The 24,743-nt window shown below is 44.9% G+C and overlaps 1 protein-coding gene across 7 annotated transcripts in view; it reads right to left on the bottom strand.

Annotated features, from left to right (window-relative positions):
- Window positions 1-24,743, bottom strand: part of LOC115192576 (semaphorin-6B) — a 127,757-nt gene that overhangs the window by 91,396 nt on the left and 11,618 nt on the right. The gene's annotated exons all lie outside the window — the stretch shown is intronic.

The raw sequence follows: 24,743 nt of genomic DNA, 5'->3' as shown, positions 1-24,743 counted from the left end.
CTACTTAACACACCCACCCTCCCTTAACCCCATCACTCGTGTTACTAGTAGAGAGAAGAGTGCCAGGCGTCCTCCCCACTACGTCTAAAAGGGTTGAGGGGAATAGGGGACTAGGGGACAGGGTGGAAGGCAGACAGCCAGGGAAGGTCACAGTGGTGCCTGGGGGGACAGTGGAGAGAGGAGCGTGTAGAGCGAGAGGAGCGAGTGGCTAGGATCAAATGCTAATCAATACCAAGGACATGCTCTAAGAGAGCTTGGGTTCAGCCATGTCCTCTTCACACAATTCCTGTGATGAGCACCATATATCAGGTTACTCTCCTTTGGCCCATAGTAGGGAGAAAACAGCTCAGTTTCAATGACATCACCTTTGGAATATATGTTGTTCCTATTTGACCCCAGATTCCAGTGAATCATTCCTAGCGGTCTAATGTTTCACATCCAGCTTTGCCCTGGCTTACTTTGTTCAGAGCCTTAAAGTGAGGTAAACTATGTGCTGTTTAAGAAGGGGAGGGCTCCTCTCCCCTGGCCCCGGTATCTGGCGTGGCAGATGTAGAACCATGGAACTGAGAGAAGAAAACTGTTCCTCCCAGTAATGCTGCTGGATGCATTGTTCCTGCGTTGGCAATTACATGTTACGAGGATGAGGCCAAATAGTCTGTTTGTGAGCGCCTGGATAGGCATGTGCCAAGGAGCGAAAGAAAGAGCGGGAAAGAAAGAGAGAACGCAGAAATGGAGGAAAGGAAAAAAAGGCAGACAAAAAGAGATATAGTCAGAGAGGGAGGGAAGGAAGGGAGGGAGGGAAGGAAGGGAGGGAAGGAAGGAAGGGAGGGAGGAAGGGAGGGAGGGAAGGAAGGAAGGGAGGGAGGGAGGGAAGGAAGGGAGGGAGGGAAGGAAGGAAGGGAGGGAAGGAAGGAAGGGAGGGAGGGAGTGGTGGCGAGAAAGAAAGAGTGCAGGAAAAGCTTCATCTGACAAAAGGTGAAACTAGATAGTGGTATATTAGCTCTCTCTTCGAGGGCTTCCTCTCCTAAGGGCTTCCTCTCCTGAGATGTTTCTCTCTCTTCTTTCCATTACTTTAACTTTCAATTGAAGATGGTGGTGTGCGTGTGTGCATGTGTGCGTCACAAAGAGAAATAGGCAGAATACTTGGTTAAGGTCTCTGTGTGTGTGGGTGTGATTATAGGCATGTGTGTAAGGCCCAGGCAGGCTCCGTTCTTCCTTCCCCTCAGCCAGAGGAGTCTCATTGATTCCTGTATCCAGCAGACGCAGAGAGAAACCTTGACCACAACACCCTCAAAAGCTAGCCCTGCCACTGGCTCCATCCCAGTCTTGTCCATCTCTTAGAGATCTTCCTTCATCCTGACTTATAAGAAACATTTGTAATAATAGAGGAACGATGCCTAACATATGTCACTTAGCAGACACTTATATCCAAAGCGACTTACAGTCATGTGTGCATACATTTCATGTATGGGTGGTCCCAGGAATCAAACCCACTACCCTGGCATTACAAGCACTATGCTGAAGCAACAAAGCTATTTATGATGTAGGCTATTGTTGTGTTGTGATGTAATTGTTTTATTCCTGTTTGGACCCAGGAAGGGGGATCCTAACAAATATGAAATACTAAAATATAGCACAATGCCTTTTCCAACCCTGGATGTCTCTTCATATCCACATCCCCCAGTTCCTTTGACCACCCTGCCCTGTCCCCATTCTAACCCCAATCCTCCTGTCCACCATTCTAGCATTGAGCCCCTCTATTCTCCCTGCCTGTTTTCACTCCAGACCCTCATCACTCCGCCAATCCCTGTGTCCCCAGGAGTTGGAGGCGTCTCTGTCTCTCTCCAAGCCAGGAACCCTCATCCCCATGTAGCCCCAGTCTCTCTGTCAGTCTCCCCAGAGAGGCGAGGCAGAGGCAGGGAGAGTCATCTGTGGCTCCACAATACAGCCCTATAATCAGGGGCTTTGCAGGGGTTTCAGCTCAAAGTTTGCACCTCATACAAGAAAGATACAACCTGGAGAAAAGAAGAAGCTATCCGCTCATCCCCTTTCTTTCACAGCCCAAGCGGAGCAGAAAGTGCTAACTTGTACATCGGCCTGGGAGTGTTAGAGGAATACAAATGTGCAAGTAGACTACAGTATGTTACAGGGCTCCATCAGTCTCTCCCTTCACTTGACCTTCTATTATGCAGTGCTAGTCAGTCCCATCTCCACTCTCAGACTTCCCAGCACTGTGTCCACATTGGGAGAATAAACCCTAGATTGAATCTTCATCTTGCTCTGTGACATTGCCTTCACATGCCACTCCACTCCATACCACTCCACTCTTCACATGCCACTCCACTCCATACCACTCCACTCTTCACATGCCACTCCACTCCATACCACTCCACTCTTCACATGCCACTCCACTCCATGCCACTCCACTCTTCACATGCCACTCCACTCCATACCACTCCACTCTTCACATGCCACTCCACTCTTCACATGCCACTCCACTCTTCACATGCCACTCCACTCTTCACATGCCACTCCACTCTTCACATGCCACTCCACTCTTCACATGCCACTCCACTCTTCACATGCCACTCCACTCCATGCCACTCCACTCTTCACATGCCACTCCACTCTTCACATGCCACTCCACTCCATGCCACTCCACTCTTCACATGCCACTCCACTCCATGCCACTCCACTCTTCACATGCCACTCCACTCCATGCCACTCCACTCTTCACATGCCACTCCACTCTTCACATGCCACTCCACTCTTCACATGCCACTCCACTCCATGCCACTCCACTCTTCACATGCCACTCCACTCTTCACATGTGACTTCAATTGTTTTAGGCTGATACCAGAGTCTGGCTCAGTGGTAAACAGGCCATTTAAATGCTTGCTTTCGCTTGATTACTACAGTAAATGTACTATATACTAACACGACTCAGTTGGCTGGATTTAAGGGAAATAAATGGCAATTGAATCAATAGTGTAATTAAGAGTTCATTTAACAATGCTGCAACCATTTAAATGGCCGTCATAATCGTCATTAAAGTGTGTAACTTAATGCTGGTTCAGGAGGTCCTACAATGCAATGTGATTATTTGGCTCAAATATAAAATCAAATAAGGTCTGATCTGATTACATGCAGAACAGTTTGTGTTATTTTCAAATCTAATATAACGATTCCATAGTAAAACTGTTTCATACTCAGTGAGTCTAAGATGGGTTTGGGACTTGGTCTTCAATAATCCAGTGAGTTTGTGCGCAAACTATTTGAAATGCCGATTTAATTCAACAGCAAATATGTGTCAAATGGCTATTTGCTCCATGTGTTACAGTGGACTTTGTGGTGGCTTAACTTTACATTTCCAATGTACAAATGCTTTACACTCAGTGTATGAGTAGTCTCACTTGGCGACGGTCGAAAGAGACTAGTGTGAGTAGGAGGGGATTTGGTCTTCAACAATCCAGTGATTTTGTGAGCAAACGAATTCAATAGCAAATATGTGCCAATATGAGCCTTTGGTGAACAATTACATGTTTTGGTGTCATAACTTTAAATATATGAAATACTGAATCTATTTCAAATGTACAACCATACTATAACAATGGTGTTCACATGATTTTTTTTAAAGAAAACAATCTTTCAGTACAAACTGAGCCATTCAATATCATTTGAATGAATCTCAGATGCAGAATTTCTCAACTACTCTTTGTCCCTGAGTGACAAAGATCAACAATGGAAGACAAAAGCCCCATTTAGAGGCCCTGATTCCACCTGCCACCCCTCGTACCAGACCATGGTGGTTGTTCTCAGTGAGTGGTGCACCTGCATTATTTTAGGAGTGTAAACAGTGGCAGGCGCAGAGATGACTTGGGGAAGCAGAGTGTGACAACTCCTGTTTTCTCCACTTAATATCACGGAGGTGACACTGAGAGATGGAGGAGGAGAAGAGAGAAAGAGTGCGAGGCGAGATGGAGTGAGGGAGAGAGAGAGAGAGGCATGGAAAACACATTAACCCACTGCCGCCTCCCAAAAGCAGTATGCCTGCCTGGCTGCCTTCCTGTGCCGCTGGATCTGACAATGGGACCCAGTGATTAGCAGTGTCTCAGTGGGAGAAGGTGTTGCGGGTTCCGATAGAGCGGGCAGCTGGGACAGTGGAGCTGTGGTGGAGGAGGATTGGGACCCATCATGGTGCAGATCAAAGACCTGTCCTCTCTCTCTGCCTCTGGCACCGACAGCATTAACATCAGGTAGAAAACCTCTCACTTCTCACTTTTTCCTCTCCATCTCCCTCATCTCTCGCTCTACTCTTTCTCTCGCTCTCTTTGTCTCACTCTACTTTCACGCACACACACTCACACACCCGCCCGTGCGCGCGCACACACACACACACACACACACACATAGAGCTGAGACACGGTACGGGTGGGGTTGAGGAGTGAATAAAACAGAAGCCCCCCCAGGCAGTGGGGGATCAGCAGGCTGGCCTTGAACCTGACAGCCCTCACACTGGGCACCTGAGCCTCTGCCAATCACACTCAGCTCAATGTGAAGCAGCTGAAAGAGTTCCTACCCAGAACACACTGTGAGACAGACACACAGATAAAACCCCACTCTACATTGACTTTGGGATTGAATGTGAACAGTAACCCTTTACAGTCGTACCCATATACGCCTTGAAAATGGCACTGATAAATGCCTAAATTGGACCACAGTGGCTGTATAGTAAGATGCATAACATGACATCAGAGCTCTGCACCTCACAGCTCTGTATGGGTTTTGACTGACAGCCGTTCTAAACTTGAGCACCTCTCGCAACAAGAAGTTACCCTCATCCCTTGAAGCTCAACCCTTGAAGCTCAACCAATTTGTAAGTCGCTCTGGATAAGAGCGTCTGCTAAATGACTTAAAATGTTTAAAAAAATCCCTCCGACTAATCAGGAAACCTTTGCAAATGTTTTGTTGTCTGAGTATGGGAAATACTGTAAATTAGCAGGACTCTCTATATTTTGAAAGATGATACGTAGAGAATTACAATAAATACAGCTTTGATGTCATACTATCACGTCTGCTCCCCCTCCCCCTCTCCGGCCTTCGCCAATTTACTAATCACTGGCTCTGACAACCATCATTACGCAAACCTGGCACCATCGTTGCACGCACCTGCACCTCATTATGAGACTCACCTGGACTCCATCACTTCTATGATTACCTCCCCTGTATCTGTCACTCCCTTTGGTTCATTCCCCAGGCAGTATTAGTTATGTGTTTCATGTCCAGACGCTACTCTTGTTATGTATCATTCCATGTTCAGTGCACTTTCTTCTTGACTCCCAGGGTCTTCGTTAGAGAATACTGCCTCAGCAAATGGAAGCAGCAGGAAATCATGGCTCTGTTCAGAGGTACTGTATCTTCGATCATCCACCGGAGGACAGAGAGGGGGGTGAGCGCCTATTCCAACTACACTGCTACCGAGTACACGCTCACCTTCCGGACAGTAGCAGCATCCATGGGATGGAATGAGCCAGCACTCCATACAGTGGGGGGAAAAAGTATTTGATCCCCTGCTGATTTTGTACGTTTGCTCACTGACAAAGAAAGGATCAGTCTATAATTTTAATGGTATGTTTATTTGAACAGTGGGAGACAGAATAACAACAAAAATATCCAGAAAAACGCATGTCAGAAATGTTATAAATTGATTTGCATTTTAATGAGGGAAATAAGTATTCACTGACATTTTTAGCCTCTCTCTGTCCGAGTCTTTAATACCAACATGTTTTAAACAGACCACCATAGTGCCTGTGCCCAAGAACACTAAGGTAACCTGCCTAAATGATTACCGACCCGTAGCACTCACGTCTGTAGCCATGAAGTGCTTTGAAAGGCTGGTCGTGGCTCAAATCAACACCATTATCCCAGAAACTCTAGACTCACTCCAGTTTGCATACTGCCCCAACAGATCCACAGATGATGCAGTCTCTATTGCACTCCACACTGCCCTTTCCCACCTGGACAAAAGGAACACCTATGTGAGAATGCTGTTCATTGACTACAGCTCAGCATTCAACACCATAGTGCCCTCAAAGCTCATCAATAAGCTAAGGACCCTGGGACTAAACACCTCCCTCTGCAACTGGATCCTGGACTTCCTGATGGGCCGCCCCAGGTGGTAAGGGTAGGTAACAACACATCCGCCACGCTGATCCTCAACACAGGGGCCCCTCAGGGGTGTGTGCTCAGCCCCCTCCTGTACTCCCTGTTCACTCATGACTGCACGGCCAGGCACGACTCCAACACCATCATTAAGTTTGCTGATGACACAACAGTGGTAGGCCTGATCACTGACAACGACGAGACAGCCCACAAGGAGGAGGTCAAAGGCCTGGCCATGTGGTGCCAGGACGACAACAGCATCTCCCTCAACATGATCAAGACAAAGGAGATGATTGTGGACTACAGGAAAAGGAGGACCGAGCACGTCCCCATTCTCATCAACGGGGCTGTAGTGGAGCAGGTTGAGCTTCAAGTTCCTTGGTGTCCACATCACCAACAAACTAACATGGTCCAAGCACACCAAGACAGTCGTGAAGAGGGCACGACAAAACCTATTCCCCCTCAGGAGACTGAAAAGATTTGGCATGGGTCCTCAGATCCTCAAAAGGTTCTACAGCTGCACCATAAAGAGCATCCTGACTGGTTGCATTACTGCATGGTATGGCAACTGCTCGGCCTCCGACTGCAAGGCACTACAGAGGGTAGTGCGAACGGCCCAGTAAATCACTGAAGCCAAGCTTCCTGCCATCCAGGACCTCTATACCAGGCGGTGTCAGAGGAAGGCCCTAAAAATTGTCAAAGACTCCAGCCACCCTTGTCATAGACTGTTATCTCTGCTACCGCACGCCAAGTCTAGGTCCAAGAGACTGCAAAACAGCTTCTACCCCTAAGCCATAAGACTCCTGAACATCTAATCAAATGGCTACCGAGACTATTTGCATTGCCCCCTCCACCTCCCCTCGCCATCTTTTACACCGCTGCTACTCTCTGTTGTTATCATCTATGCATAGTCACTTTAATAACTCTACCTACATATACATATTACCTCAACTAATCGGTGACCCTGCACATTAACTCTGTACCGGTACCTCGCTATTGTTATTTTACTGCTGCTCTTTAATTACTTTAATTACTTGTTACTTTTATTTCTTATTCTTATTCAGATTTTTTTTAAATTAAACTGCATTGTTAGTTAGGGGCTCGTAAGTAAGCATTTCTCTGTAAGGTCTACACCTGTTGTATTCGGAGCATTTGAATAATACAATTTGATTTGAATTCGGTCTTGTGTCAGGTGAACTGTTGTGTCCTCACCTTTGGTCTTATAATTTTTCCATAATCTCCAAACTGTTCCATTTCAATAGCTACCATAGTTACAGTTGAAGTCGGAAGTTTACATACACTTAGGTTGGAGTCATTAAAACTCGTTTTTCAACCACTCCACAAATTTGTTGTTAACAAACTACAGTTTTGGCAAGTCGGTTAGGACATCTACTTTATGCATGACACAAGTCATTTTTCCAACAATTGTTTACAGACAGATTATTTCACTTATAATTCACTGTATCACAATTCCAGTGGGTCAGAAGTTTACCAGGTAGGCCAGTTGAGAACAAGTTCTCATTTACAACTGCGACCTGGCCAAGATAAAGCAAAGTGCGACAAAAACAACAACACAGAGTTACACATGGGATAAACAAACGTACAGACAATAACACAATAGAAAAATATATGTACAGTGTGTGCAAATATTGTAAGAGTAGGGAGGTAAGGCAATAAATAGGCAGTAGTGGCAAAATAATTACAGTTTAGCATTAACACTGGAGTGATAGATGTGTAGATGATGCGCAATTAGAGATACTGGGGTGCAAAAGAGCAACAACAAAAAAATAACAATATGGGGATGAGGTAGTTGGGCAATAACAACTAGTTTTCTCCTCCCCACTCAGACAACTCCCAGACAGTCCTAGAAAAGTTATTGCTTGAGAAATTGGTCTTTACTAAGAAGGCTTTTTTTTTTGCATTTTAATTGAAAACAAATCACTGTAAGGTACTTAATTGTCACACAGAAATGATTTAATATTGACATAAAAACATCTGCATTGGACCTTTAAACTGGAGATGGAAACCTTGTTTTAAAATGGAACCTTTATTTAAGTAGGCAAGTCTGTTAAGAACAAATTCTTATTTACATTTACGGTCTACCCCAGCTAACCTGGACAGTTGTGCACCAGCCTATGGGACTCCCAATCACAGACAGTTGTGATGCGACCCAGGATCAAACCAGGGTCTATAGTGACACCTCTAGCACTGAGATGTAGTGCCTTAGACCACTGCGCCACTCGGGAGCCTTGCACTAGTGTTGCCAACTTTTCAAATACTTTGCAGTGTCCTGTAGTAAAATCTATTCTATATTATTTATTTTATGTTAATGTGGCTAGAGTTGCTACTGACCTGAAATACCAGAACATTTTAAAATTCAACTCCGAACATCTAGAAAACCAAACCTCTGTTATGCTAGAATACCTCTGGCCCACAGTGTCCAAATGCATTCAGGTTTTTAAACAGAGTGCTGGGGGCCAAATGTGGACTGTGAGGGAGAAGAGACAAGAGGAATCAAAAGGGATTCTGCTGAGACAAAGCAGCACACACACAGCAGCATGGAAATTAATCAGGACAGCTCTTTATCTTATCAAGGAACAGGCATTATTGGGTAATATACCCTCTTTAGGGGATTCTCACTATTCTTGGTCCATCTGGGCTGTTTGTCAAATTAGACTGAGTGCATTTTGGTTTGGCAGTGTGATGATGGAGCACACCTCTCTCCCCTCTCCTCCCCTCACTCCCTCCCAGACATGTCATGAAGGAAATGGGGGATCTGTAGAGTAAACAGAACCTCTGACACTGTTTATCCACAACTCCAGAATAGGATGACAGTTCAGCAACCCCCCCCCCTGAACCGCCCTATCAGAAGACAGCATTCCATGAGAAATTTCAGTCTGGAGCCAGAGGAGGTCACGGTATGCTTGAAAGGTGTGAGATAGAGGTCTTCTCTGCCTTACAGGATGATACACATGGAAATAATATATTTCTGATATCTGGAGGAGCAGATAGCAATCTAGTGGGATCAAGTCCCATGGAATGAACTGGAGCCGCTGCAGGCAGAGGAACGAGGAATGTTGAGTTGTGTTCCTGCTGCTGGAACAGGAAACAAACTTCTTCTTAGTCATGAGATTTCAGACATGACCCCATTAAAACACAGCTTTAGAAAGCAGACCTGGGCTGTGCACAGTGCACATACAGGAACACTAGCAGCAGGAAAAGGTGGGCCACCATCCTGTACACCACTAATATCATCCACGCTCCATTGTTCCAAGGTTCTTTCAGGTCGACTCTGTTTCCTTAATCAGAGCTGTTGAGCCCCAGGGCACGATACTCAGGAAACCACAAGTAAAGTGAGAGAGATCGAGGATCTTAAGTTAACATTACAAATGGGAGTCATATGTACAGCTGCCTTGCCAACCATAACACCTGTTTATGAAGAATGTTCCTGAACGCTGTGTATTTCCCTGGCCTGGGTTGGCGGGCACTCTGGCGTATCTCCCCACACCTTGGACCCTGGCAGCGACAGACCAGACCCCATCCATCCTACTGCCACTTACACATCTCTGTTACCCTGCTGAGTGCTACCCAGCATAAAGCATGTCTAACTGCACTCTATGGATTTCTATTCTTCCACAATAGCAAGAGGACAGGATTCAGATTCAGAAAACTTGAATGTCCTCGGAGGCAATTGATTTTGCAGCAGTCATAAAACAGTGATGGTTTTATCAGTGATGGTGTGTGCATGGTAGTGTTCCTTCAAAAGTCAATCACCATGTCCTTTGTTTTTTATGCATTTCATTTTAGATGGAATGACTCACACCAGACAGTAAAATCATTCAGAGCCGGTCCGTGCTTCGTCTCATCCCCTTCCAGAAGACTGACCAAAGCAGTGTGTCGTCAGCATATTTGATCAGGTGGCGCCCTGGGAACCGGCTCCGGTAGCTGTCTGTATACAGTATGTATAGTATGTACAGTATGTATAGTACTGGTGAAAGAACAGTGCCCTGTGGGGTTCCAACTGAAGTAGTGCGCACCTCAGAGAGTGTGTTGCCAACTCGTACCTTCTGAGACCTATCAGTTAGGAAGTTGGTGATCCATGTGATAAGCATAGCATTAAGTCTCCTCTCAGTCTGTCCGAGAGGACCAACGGATTGATTGTGTTAAATGCGAACATGATACGCACATGGGTTTTACTGCCCTCCAAATGCATATTCAGAGCGAGAGGATGGCATCATCTGCTCCTCTCTCTGACCGGTATGCATATTGGAGGGGGTCAAGAAGGTGTCTGGTGTTGATTATGTATGCCTTGATGATGATAGGTACTGTGTGGCTCAGTTGGCTCAGTTGGTAGAGCATGGTGTTTGCAACGCCAGGGTTGTGGGTTCGATTCCCACGGGGGACCAGTACGGGGGAAAAAAATGAATGAAATGTATGCATTTACTACTGTAAGTCGCTCTGGATAAGAGTGTTTGCTAAATGACTAAAATGTAAATGTAATGATCTTATCAAGAGAGACGTAAGAGCATCAGGTTTGTAGTCATTGGATGAGAGATTTTTGGGACAGGTACAACAATAGATTTTTTTCCATAGAGATGGAATTTCCAATGTATCCAGGGACTGCTGGAAGAGAGAGCAGAAGACAAGGAGAGGGGAGGGCAAGAATGAATGACCAGAGACAAAGTCAGCCTACTCAGTAAACAGAGGAATAGCATGATAGAGGGATGGAGAGACAGAGGAGAGTAGGGCCCTAAGCGGCAAGATGCTGTAACGCCTCTCCGCCCCAAATCTTGGGGCTTCATTCTGTCTCTCACATCACTCAGTCCATCCGCAGCATAACATCTTCATTCTGTCTCTCACATCACTCAGTCCATCCGCAGCACAACATCTTCATTCTGTCTCTCACATCACTCAGTCCATCCGCAGCACAACATCTTCATTCTGTCTCTCACATCACTCAGTCCATCCGCAGCACAACATCTTCATTCTGTCTCTCACATCACTCAGTCCATCCGCAGCACAACATCTTCATTCTGTCTCTCACATGACTCAGTCCATCCGCAGCGCAACATCTTCATTCTGTCTCTCACATCACTCAGTCCATCCGCAGCACAACATCTTCATTCTGTCTCTCACATCACTCAGTCCATCCGCAGCACAACATCTTCATTCTGTCTCTCACATCACTCAGTCCATCCGCAGCACAACATCTTCATTCTGTCTCTCACATCACTCAGTCCATCCGCAGCACAACATTTTCATTCTGTCTCTCACATCACTCAGTCCATCCGCAGCACAACATCTTCATTCTGTCTCTCACATCACTCAGTCCATCCGCAGCACAACATCTTCATTCTGTCTCTCACATCATTCAGTCCATCCGCAGCATAACATCTTCATTCTGTCTCTCACATCACTCAGTCCATCCGCAGCACAACATCTTCATTCTGTCTCTCACATCATTCAGTCCATCCGCAGCACAACATCTTCATTTGCATTCAGCACAGTCCACATAACTGTCAGGGAACAAATGTACTGGGCTGCAGGGAGGCAGCGCAACACGCTGTCCGGTAAGTGAAGAGATTTGGGCCAGAGGAGCAGTCTGATAGGCTGATTAGGACAGCTGAGGCCTCTGGGAAAGTACAAGCAGGCCTGGGAGGGCCATGTTTTCCTACAGTCATTTGAAAATAATAACATTGCAATCATTGATAGCTTTCTTATCATGCGTTTTCTCTGTCAACCTTATTTGCTATCTCTCTGTATTTTCACAAATGCAATGAACTGATGCACATGTTTGCACAGTGACCAGTCAATCTGTGACTGGAGCGAGGACATCAGTAATAGCCTGATAGCTGGATCTGATTGTGCTTCAGTTAACTCCTCTTTCATTCCAAGAAACGACGGAGTTGTCTAAAGCTCCACCAGATCTGGTGATTGGTTATCAGGCCACATCAGTTAGTACACTCATAGAAAAAAAGGTGCTATCTAGAACCTAAAAGGGTTATTTGTCTCTACCCATAGGAGAACCCTTTGAAGATGCCTTTTTGGTTCCAGGTAGAACCCTTTTGGTTCCAAATAGAACCTTATTGGGTTCCATGTAAAACCCTTTCGCCGGAGGGATCTACATGGAACCCAAACGAGTTCTACTTGAAACCAAAAAGGGTTCTACCTGGAACCAAAAAGGGTTCTCCTATGGTGACAGCTGAAGAAGCCCGTGGGAACCCTTTTTTCTAAGAGTGTAGTAGCAAAGACAGATTCCGGTCATAGGCACTGGCTTCCTCCCTGAGCACCATTACTGATCTGTGATGTCTCTTGCCTGTGGAAACACTTCATAAAGGACTATATTAAAAAGTGCAAACACTCACGCCCTGTCAACCACCATGGTTGGCGAGGCTGAGGAGGAGAGTGAAGCTGAAGGGCTCCCTACAGCCCTTTCCTTACAGCAGGAGATGGCTGAGCCATCAGCAAATGCTCCTCTGCATTTACAGGGGGACAGAAGTTAAATTAAAAAGTTCAGAGAGGCCGCAGCTCTGCAGTCTGCAGTATGTTTCTCCTCCAGTGATGAATGTGGCATTGGTTAACGCTGTGAGAGAAAAGGCTATAAACTAATTCACTCCGGCTCTCCGCATTAAGCAGCCATGTGTCCGGGAGGGAAGACACAATGTGTTTTTAAAGAGCTGGACTCTGCGAGCCCAGTGACAGAGGTGAGCTGTAAAGACCTGAGTAGAATGTAAGCTCAGTAGATCTCATTATCCAACCACACAATGTACAGTACATTTCCTTTAAGGAGTGGTTTGATTTGTTGGGCCACTTGACAGTGCAGGAACAGTACTCCTCAAGCAGTATGGAAATCAGGCCATTCAAGTGCCATGACAAGTCCTTCTTTATGCTCTTTTTCACTCAGTGTATGCCTACAGTGACAGCAATTAAGGGCACAGCACACTCGTATATTGAATACTGCATTGTTGGGAAGGGCTTAATAATAATAATAATAATTTGGGGCGTGCTTATATTTGTTCTGTTACACACAAGTGTTTAATGGAAATGTGTCTTTTGCATATCCCAACTCCCCCTGGAGTGGGATCATGCCCAGGGTCACCATTGTCCAGCGCTGCTGGAGTAATTGGGGTTAACCCTAGAGTCGATGTCTGAGCCCCTCATTAGCATGATCAAGCAGTTTTTTGCATGGGCTGTATCTCAATCCACCGCATCCGCCAATGTCGGCTTTCTGCATTTGCAGTGGAAGATGTTTGTCAGAACAGGAGACATCCCAAAAATCGGTCTTCTCACGAAAACGTCTGAGGCATCAGAATGGTTTAGACTACAAACTATGGACTACAAACCCCTCTATGGAAAGATGAGACTCTCACGAACACGATGCTGTTCTCTGCTTTGCTCTATGACCCCCACCACTGTCACAGGACTCGTCTGAAGGTAACCTGGTACCGGGTCGAAAAATGTATGGAAGTGAATGGGGTATTTCCATGTCAGGTGTACAGATAATTCCGTATACCAAAACATACTTGCTTTTGACTTAGTACATGTCACGCCCTGATCTGTTTCACCTGTCCTTGTGCTTGTCTCCACCCCCTCCAGGTGTCTCTTATTATCCCCGGTGTATTTATCCCTGTGTTTCCTGTCTTTCTGTGCCAGTTCGTCTTGTTTGTCAAGTCAACCAGTGTTTTTGTGTCTCAGCTCCTGCTTTTTCCAGTCTCTCTTTTCTTTCCCTCCTTGTTTTGACCCTTGCCTGTCCTGACTCTGAGCCCGCCTGCCTGACCACTCTGCCTGTCCTGACCTCGAGCCTGCCTATGGTCTTGTACCGTTTGGACTCTGACCTGGTTTATGAACTCTTGCCTGTCCCCGACCTGCCTTTTGCTATAATAAATATCGGAGCTCAACCATCTGCCTTCTGTGTCTGTATTTGGGTCTTGCCTTGTGCCCTTATAGTACAAAAATATCTGTTTTAATGTATAAATCTGTTATTCAGTGTGTTTCTATGGGCTACTAGCAGTAAGGCCAAATGCAATGTTTTATCCCCCCAAAAATGTTGATACCTATAGGAGTCCTAAAATTCCAAATCAAATAGCTAAATGATCCTTGGTAAGACCATCTTAAAACAATTCCATATGTTAGCTTAGTAGAAACCTAGCCGGTATTCAAACCTTTTCAGCGGGGACCACATTTCTTTCACCTGAATTTCTGGTGACCCCACCACACCCCTAATAACACAACCTCGGTACATCATTTGTTTTTTGCTTTAAATAACCTTTTATTTATTAGATTTTTCAAGCTTTCTCAAAAACATTTGTATATTGTCCCATACAATAATCTGTACTCTTAATTTTTGTATTTTATTATTTTGGCAACCCCACTGCAATTTTGCCAACTTTCGGCTCAGGGATTCAAACCAGTGACCTTTCAGTTAGTGGCCCTCTTACTTTGAGGCTATACCTGCCACCCCTATAAGGAAAGCATTTCACTGTACTTGTGCATGAGACAAATAAAACTTGAAACTTGAATAAAGATGAATGAAAGCTGTTGCTAACACACACACACACACACACACACACACACACACACACACACCACTAACTACTCCGCACCCCTCACCTAAACCACTACTTTCGTTTGCCGGCCCCACTACTTACTTCTGATTGCATGAGGAAAGGACATTTCTGATTAAGATTTTTGTGTAAAGCTTCTCAGCTAATGGGCTCTGCTCATTGAAGTGGCTGACCCTGGCTAGCCTTGCTCAGTGCCGTGGGAAGTGTGTGAGCAGGAACAATGCAGCCCTGCTGTGACAGAGTGGGTTAAGGACCAGGGTAAATACTGTAACCCACTGTCTGTCCAGCATCCCACACAATCACAGGAACACGATCACAAACACTCCTTTAACTGTGAGTGCCTGGCTAAAGTGCTCAGGTACAAAGTGTTGGAACAGCCCTCTGATGTCTATCAGTACTTGGAATAATGTTGCAGGTCAGCACAAAAAAATACATCTTATGATATGGTAATGCATTCATTCTGAATACTCATATGCACGGTTCTGAGCTATGGAATCTGTGCTTCTAAGACTTCCTGTATGAGTACAGGAACCACAGGCATTTGACATCCATATCATCTCCTTCATCATCTCATTAGCTAATCCCTGTATCATTAGCTTCACCTCCACTCAGAGCACAGGCAGGTGACAGCCAGCTATTATGTTCCATCAGGGCAGCACTATGAACAACAATGGAGGATTTTTTTTAAAGGGCAATTTGCAGAGCAGAGTCTATGAGACCTTGTCTAATAAAGTAAATGTTTAGATAAGCAGAGCCAGAGCACAGTCACGCACGCAGGCGCTGAGCACTTTAGTGTGAAGACAATGGGCCAGTAGAACAGAGACTACTGAGGGAAAAGTAGGGTAGCAGAAATGGGCTGAACACACACAGGGTCGCCCACTCTATGTGCACTTGGCTAGTTGTCGGCCAGCATCATCATCATCAAAAAGTTTCTCACCACTCAAAGGGGACACGGCGCACTTTGTCTCCCAGACACTCCGGTCTGCGCTGAAGGAGAGCGCTAGACAGCAATGGGAGAGGATTGAGGGAGTTCTCATCAAACAACACCCCCTACCTCCTTTTCCCAAATCATGCCCACCACTAGCAGCTTTGAAAAAGTTGATTCACAGCAAATGAGGCACAGTAAAGCAGGCAGGGGTTATTTTGGGACGGCATGGTTGTTAATCATTTCCACCAGCACTTTACATGATCCCAGCATGCTCTGCTCTGTCTGCTCAGTCCCCCGTGTCGCTTATTTACCTACAGTCATCAACATTCTCCTGCCGCACTGCACACACACACACACACACACACACACACACACACACACACACACACACACACACACACACACACACACACACACACAGGCGGTCATCCCTGAATGCACAATATGCACAAATGCTGTATCAGATGATAGGAGGACATGCATCACTGGCAGAAGTTCCATAAATGGAGGAATTTATTGGCTGGTGTATCATATTTATCAAACTTCAGAAACAAAGGTAGAATTGATACTGAAATCAGCACCACCTCCTCACACTAGATAAGATGCCTACATCTGTTGGAAGAGCAAACAGCCTGAAACAGAGTCCCTCTCTCCGGAGGAGGAGAGGAGGGGGCGAGAGTTTCCCCTTATTCCTGTTTATCACCCTGGTGAATCAGTGTCATTCTTTGGTTAATTAACTAACTGGTGTCTCCAGGGCTTGTCTGTGCTCCACTTGGTGTAAAACTCTATCAAGCCACCCGAGCGACTTGGAACTTTAGAGACTGCTGCTGGTATCAAAATGACTTTGTAAAAGCAACAGGGAGGGGGAAGTACACACAAATACATACAAGCACACACACACAAACACACACACACACCATGAACAGACATACAAGCACAGATACATGTACTTCCCAGTACAAACGCTCTACCTCTTCCCCTCTCTCACTTTCTGACATTGTGTCATTGTCCCTCCCTCTCTGCCATGCCATTAGGGTTGGGTTGGTTGCGCTGGTGTCTTGCTGCCATGGCCGCTGCTGCTGTAACTAGCTGTTATTCGCTATATCAGCTTTTTTTTGATATCCCACCACCACCCCATCCTCCACCTGTCTGCATTCTGGGTTTTTCTTCCTGCAGGGGATTGGTATAGCATACCGTGCTAACTGCCTGTAGTTAGCTTATCATCTTCATTACGCTTCGCTCTGATGGTGAACTACCCTGAAGGAGAACAGATTAACACCAAGATATTACATTGTTCATCTTTACTAATAAATGGTTAAACGTTAACGTGGTGTTTCTTTTCTGAACGGACTTTTGGAATCAGATTACATGTAACTCGTGTAATCAGTTATTCCCCAAATCTGCATGACATTGTCTCCCACACAGTTTATCCCCCTACTTCCTCAAAGCATCATTCTGGTTGTGCTGATGCATGGTGCTCCAACCAACTTCCACTGGTCCATTTACTCCTGGCGTGCAGTACACGGCATCCTTTCAAACTCCCTTATGCCCAGGGCCTCCAAAAAGTTAAACTAATCCATACAGCAGAATAATAATTCACAATAGATCAAGAACGTAATTTCATACGTATGCATATATTTCATATCAATATTAATATCATCCAAGTTTTTCTCATAATAGTAGAAACAAGTGTCATTAATCACCCACGGAATGGCCGATAATAATGGACTATTATTATCACAATTATTTCACGTGATATGATTACAAACGTGAGTTTCATTGAAATCAAGCTGCAGCAAGGAGGTGCTTTCATAGCGGAGCAGAGAAAAGATAAAGAAAGAATGAAGATTTAATTTTAACAGCAAAATGACCTAAATTAACACATTTCTTTATTAAAAATACAGGTGCTGCTGATAATACTGCCACTGTGGCCAAGGCAGAGGTAGAGGACTTATCTGTAGCCCATGTATCTGATGCTGTCTGGTCAAAAGAGAGTATGGCATGTCGTACTCTTTTTGTCCAGACAGCATTCCATACATGGGCTACAAATAGTAAGACAGAGGGGCGCTGTTTCGCACTGTTCGGATCCTGGAATTATTTTGGATAAAAGTACAATGTTTTTTTTTACGTGATTTATTTGCCAATCAGATGAAAACATAATGATTGCTTGTGTTCATGGCACATTAAGAGATAATACATTTTAGCAAGCGCGTGCACAGACTCTGCCTGGGGCCTCCAAATCACAAAGCTTGTCCCTGCTTATGCCACAGTGGAAATAATTCTGGAGATGTCTCAACATCCCCTGTCTGTCCTGACCAATCCATTAGAGGCTCACAGGCAGAACACTACAGAGGAACTGGCTCCCTGGCGTGGCCACAGGCTAATCCCCTGGGCCTGGGTCAGCCTCAGACAGCTGGACTGGAAACAAACACACACACATTAGGTGAAGCCCCGTATGAGGAAATTCTGTTCAATTTATGAACTGAACGCAGTGAAAGACTTAAGTGAAACTCCATCTGAAACACTGTCCTGGTTATTTATGCATGTTCATGAATGTATCATTTTATCTAATGAAACCTATAGTGGGTGGTATCTGTAACAAAAGGCCTACAAGTTTAAGATATTATATGCTACCCCAGGATACCCATTACAGGCGGTAAATATAGAAACAAGGTAGCTATATTCACGTCAGGGGATTTTAGCGAAACAAGGTTGCTATATTCACATCAAGGGAATTTAGCTAAAAGTGTCATCCTATTTGCAACACACCTCCTTGTTATTGCATTTCCAGTTTCATTTTTGTGTGTTGCACCTGCATTCAGTTGCGTCTATGAATCACATGATTATGAAGGCACAAATGTATGAAAGTGTGTATTCTTATTTTAAATATTTAGTTCTGTCCTCGTGATGTACTTGTCTATTAATGTTATGTATTATGTCATGTTTTGTGTTTTGTGTGGACCCCAGGAAGAGTAGCTGCTGCTTTTGGTAGTAGCTAATGGGGCTCCTAATAAAATAATAATACTAATAACGCACACAAACACACACACACACACACACACACACACACACACACACACACACACACACACACACACACACACACACACACTCTTACACACTCCACTCAAAGAGATACAGCACAGGGCCGTCCCCAGGTCCCCTTGGAGAGACTTTGAGACGCTCGCTCGGCCACTTGCCTTCCGAGTTAACACACACTGTACCAGGGTGGAGGCCTTTACACCTCTCATTCACAGATATTGACCTGTGTGCTCTTCTTGGTGTGGCTGACTCTGTTGACGCAATCAATATACAGTACTGGTCAAAAGTTTGGACACACCTACTCATTCAAGGGTTTTTCTTAATTTTTTTACAATTTTCTACATTGTAGAATAATAGTGAAGACATCAAAATTACGAAATAACACATATGGAATCATACAGTAACCCAAAAAGTGTTAAACAAATTAAAATATATTTTAGATTCTTCAAAGTAGCCACCCTGTACCTTGATGACAACTTTGCACACTCTTGGCATTCTCTCAACCAGCTTCACTTGGAATGCTTTTCCAACAGTCTTGAAGGAGTTCCCACATGCTGAGCACTTGTTGGCTGCTTTTCCTTCACTCTGCGGTCCAACTCATCCCAAACCATCTCTATTGGGTTGAGGTCGGGTGATTGTGGAGGCCAGGTCATCTGATGCAGCACTCCATCACTGTCCTTCTTGGTCAAATAGCCCTTACACAGCCTGGAGGTGTGTTGGGTCATTGTCCTGTTGAAAAACAAATGATATTCCCACAAAACGCAAACCAGATGGGATGGCATATCGCTGAAGAATGCTGTGGTAGATATGCTGGGTACGTGTGGCTTGAATTCAAAATAAATCACCAATAGTGTTACCAGCAAAGCACCCCCACACCATCACCTCCTCCTCCATGTTTCACGGTGGGAACTACCCATGCAGAGATCATCAGTTCACTTACTGTGTGTCTCACAAAGACATGTCAGTTGGAACCAAAAATCTCAAATTTGGACTCATCAGACCAAAGGACAGATATTCACCGGTCTAATGTCCATTGCATGTGTTTCTCAGCCCAAGCAAGTCTCTTCTTCTTATTGGTGTCCTTTAGTAGTGGTTTCTTTGCAGCAATTTGACCATGAAGGCCTGATTCACGCAGTCTCCTCTGAACAGTTGATGTTGATGTGTCTGTGACTTGAACACTGTGAAGCCTTTATTTGTGCTGCAATCTGAGGTGTAGTTAACTCTAATGAACTTATCCTCTGCAGCAGAGGTAAGTCTGGGTCTTCCTTTCCTGTGGTGGTCCTCATGAGAGCCAGTGTCATCATAGTGCTTGATGGTTTTTGCGACTGCACTTGAGAAAACTTTCAAAGTTCTTGAAATGTTCCATATTGACACCTTCATGTCTTAAAGTAATGGTGGACTGTCATTTCTTTTTTCTTATTTGAGCTGTTCTTGACATAATATGGACTTGGTATTTTATCAAATAGGGCTATCTTCTGTATGCCACCCCTACCTTGTCACAACATAACTGATTGGCTCAAACACATTAAAAAGGAAACTTTTAACAAAGCACATCTGTTAATTGAAATGCATTCCAGGTGACTACCTCATGAAGCTGGTTGAGAGAATGTGTGTGCAAAGCTGTCATCAAGGCAAAGGATGGCTACTTTAAAGAATCTCAAATATAACATATATTTTAATTTGTTGAACACTTTTGGTTACTACATGATTCCATATGTGTTATTTCATAGTTTGGAAGTCTTCACTATTATTCTACAATTTAGAAAATAGTAAAAAAAAATATATAAAAAAATGGAATTAGTAAGTGTGTCCAAACTTTTGACTGGTACTGTATATTGGCAGTGATACTAGGCCTAGTTTGGGATAAGGTTCTTCTGGCTGTCTGGGCTATTCTGTCCAGGCTATCTGTCTATCTAGGTCTTGCCATGGGCACTGAGCCTTCCAGAGGAGTGGTTCTATTATAGCCCAGTAAAAGAGCCTGGCTGTATTTCACATGCTGACACCCACCATTACATTAGGAGGGACGGTGGGGGTTGAGGGGGTTCCTGTACTGGTTGAAAGGATGCATTTGGATCTCTATATTAACCAGCCCTACCAATATGGCTAGGGGATTGGGTTGTGCTCTATATCAAGGGGCTCTTATAAAATACACTGTAACACGTGATACAATAGACAGTCCCAGAGCAATTTTCCAAGCTATTCTGAGGGGAAAAACGAAAGCACTTCCTGAAATAACAGGCTATTTACGTTGTGTTCCAGTTGTAATGAAATATAGAAACCGCTGTTGCTCGTGCGACGTGATTGCTCTCGGGTTTTTCTGTTTTCCTTTCTGTTGTCCTCCTCTCTCCTCACTCTGTGAAGTCTGTCTGCATTTTAAACAGCCGTGCATCTCACTAATTATCATAAAATTGCTGACTTAAAGTGTTATGTTTATGACGTTCCCTCTTTTCTTCTGTGGTATCACTTACCAGCACGAAGTAAGTAGTGAAACAACCTTGTTTGTTTTTCTGGGTAAGACACCTTTGTTGACAGCCTAATGTTGCACCATCCTCCTCCCTAATGCACAAAAAACAATGAACACAACCAACACAACACTCATATTCATTCTTAAATACACTCTCACTCAACTTCGAGAGCTACAACCAACCCCACTGCAGCACAACCTGATTGGCACATTGTCACATACAGGATGGGTGTATGCTAAGAGATAGTGGGCCAGAAAACTCATTTATAGACTTCTTCAAAAGCACGTTTTACCCTCCAAGTTAGGAGAAGGGTTTATTACACTATATTAAAAGAACTATCAGAATAACAGCAAAAATACTTTTCTGATAACCATAGAAAGCCCAAAGTAGAGAAGGCAGTCTTTACCATCACACCCTCTAAAACACGCCAGACTGAATTTTGTAATTGAGGATATGTATTGTTCTGCAGTATAAAAGATTGATGTAGAGATACTGTGGCTATAAGACACAGGTGACTCAACCGCGAGTGGGCATTCTCATTTTCCAGACTAGTTGGTTACGTTGGTTGTTGGGCCTGCCTGCCTCCCTGCCTGCCGACTGGCTCCTGACTGGGTTTGAGTGTATAATAATTTACATTAATGAGTATGTTAATGGGATGCAGAGGAATTACTCTGGGTCCGTAGGGTTGGGTCCCAGGGCTCTGAAGAAAAATGTCTGGCTGGCAACTCTGTAAGGCTTACAATAACCATGCCATGGGTTTTACTTCCCGGCGACGCCTCTCAACACTAACAAATACTGTGGTCACAACAATAACAAATACTGTGTATACACAGACAGTCGTACAGACAGGCGTACAGACAACGCGTACAGACAGGCGTACAGACAGGCGTACAGACAGGCGTACAGACAGACAGACTAAATAACAATATCTGCCTGTGAAAACTAGTTTGACATGTCTAATATCAGCCTGATTGGAATCATGCTCTCCAATAAGGCTGGGAGGGAGGGAGAACTGAGACTGTGTTTACAAACCATCAACTATTTCTAGGGCAAGATCCCCAAAAATACACCCTACTCTCATAGGGTTTAGTCAGGGAGAATGAATGTGAGCAGTACAACAAAGTGCACCAAGTAGCAGAGCACGCATGGCTTTAAGATGTATTTCCACAGCAGGAGTTTAAGCTTACAGCAACACTCTCCCATGGGACAATATCACACAAACGCTATTAAGGCCTTTTCTGTGGCCGAATATTTTTTGTTGCTGAGCTGTGTGTGTGTGTGTGTGTGTGTGTGTGCGCATGTTTGTGTGGCTGTGCTCAGTGTCTCCTTGGTAGCAGTAATGGGCTCTGGTTGGGCTCCCTGTCTTGCTGCTGTGAATGGAGGCAGAGATAAAGTGGGTCGGGGACTCTGTCGGGAGCTAATAAGCCACACACTGTGACAGACTTACGCCCATCAGCCACTGGGAGAGAAGAACCTCACACCCCAGCAACTCATTAATGCACCTTAGCACCAGTGATGGGCAAGCAAGGTAGGGCACAGTGCCGCAGAGCAGCGAGGGGTAGTCCATGGTGTCCACCTCACCCATGCCAATGTAACAGGATTGGTTATGTTTCCACTTGCCTCTAAAGAAAGGTGTACTCAATGTTCAAGCATTCTTATTGGTTGGTTCAACTCTGATGACAATAAGGCGTGTTGTGATTGGCCCCGCATGCAGATAGGGGGAGATCGCGAACGTCAGGTCTCCCCAGTATCAAAATGTGATGCAAGGGGTAGGTCACGTGCTGAATACTGCATTCTATTTTCATATTTTACAATGTGTACAAGTTTGCTGTACATTCCTGATTTATACATGTGTGGGTACATGGTACCTGTTAGGGATTGAGGGGCTTTCTGGGATGTGCTTTGGCATATGATTGCTGTAAATAAGTGTGTTCGCTAGCATACACCGATTTAATGGTCACATAAGCCCACTGCTAACAGTCGTTTTCGTGCTACAGATTTGACCATCGACAGCCATCAACATCGTTAAGCCCTGCACAACTAACGTGCTGTTTTCTATTTAACAACAGAAATAAATCATGCTCAACTGGGACCACTGGCTGGGGTGATTTATTTGGACAAAACACAACGCAAGGAGAGTACGATTTACATCTGTTACACCAAGCCAGGTAGAGCTGACTGAGCCCCTGGCTGGCAAATGGGCAAAGACATGAGACACGATGGTGATAGGCCTGATCACAGATGATGATGGGACAGCCTATAAGGAGGAGGTCAGAGACCTGGCAGTGTGGTGCAAGGACAACAACCTCTCCTTCGACGTCAGCAAGACAAAGAAGCTGACCGTGTACTACAGGAAATGGAGGGCTGAGCACGCCCCCATCCACATCGATGGGCTGTAGTGGAGTGGGTCGAGAGCTTCAAGTTCCTCCGTGCCGACATCACTAAGGATCTATCATGGTCCACACACACCAACACAGTCGAGGGCACGACAATGACTCTTCCCCCTTAGGATGATTTGACATTGGTCCTCAGATCCTCAAAAAGGTCTACAGCTGTACCACTGAGAGCATCTTGACTGGCTACATCACCGCTTGGTATGGCAACTGCTTCGCATCCGACCGCAAGGCACTACAGTACATCACTGGGGCCGAGCTCGCTACCATCCATGACCTCTATACCAGGTGGTGTAACGGGTGTCGTAATGATCAGACCAAAACGCAGCGGGAATATGTATACTCTTCTTCTTTTTAATGTTGAAGAAGGAAAACAAACAAATCACGTATACAAAAACAATACACGACACTAACAGTCCTATCAGGTGCTCAGACACTAAACAGGAGACAACTACCCACAAACCCCCATAGCAAAACATCCCTATACATACGACCTTCAATCAGAGGCAACAAGGAACAGCTGCCTCCAATTGAAGGTCAATCAAAAACCCTAAACATAGAAATAGAAAGACTAGACTAGAACATAGAAATATACTAACATAGAACATAAACCAAAAACCCCGGAACACTCTAAACAAACACCCTTCTATATAAACATATAGCCCAACAAACCCTGAACCACATAAAACAAACACCCCCTGCAACGTCCTGACCAAACTACAATAACAAATAACCCCTTTACTGGTCAGAACGTGACAGGCGGTGTCAGAGGAAGGCCATAAGACTGCTAAATATTTAAATATACTGAACAAAAATATAAATGCAACATGCACCAATTTCAAAGATTTTACTGAGTCACAGTTCATTTAAGGAAATCCGTCAATTAAAATAAATAAATTAGGACCTAATCTATGGATTTCACATGACTGGGCAGGGGCGCAGCCTTGTGGGCTCCCCACCCACTGGGGAGCCCACATAAGGGCTTTATTTCAGCCAGAAATACTCCATACTTCATCAGCTGTCCGGGTGGCTGGTCTTAGACGATCCCGCAGGTGAAGAAGCCGGATGTGGAGGTCCTGGGCTGGCATGGTTACACGTGGTCTGGGGTTGTGAGACAGGTTGGACGTACTGCCAAATTCTCTAAAACAACGTTGGAGGCAGTTTATGGTAGAGAAATTAACATTAAATT

This window comes from Salmo trutta, chromosome 4 (genome assembly GCF_901001165.1).
Source record: "Salmo trutta chromosome 4, fSalTru1.1, whole genome shotgun sequence".
Lineage (NCBI taxonomy): Eukaryota > Metazoa > Chordata > Actinopteri > Salmoniformes > Salmonidae > Salmo > Salmo trutta.
Note: the sequence above shows the minus strand (reverse complement) of the source record. Positions and strands in the feature narration are given on the sequence as shown.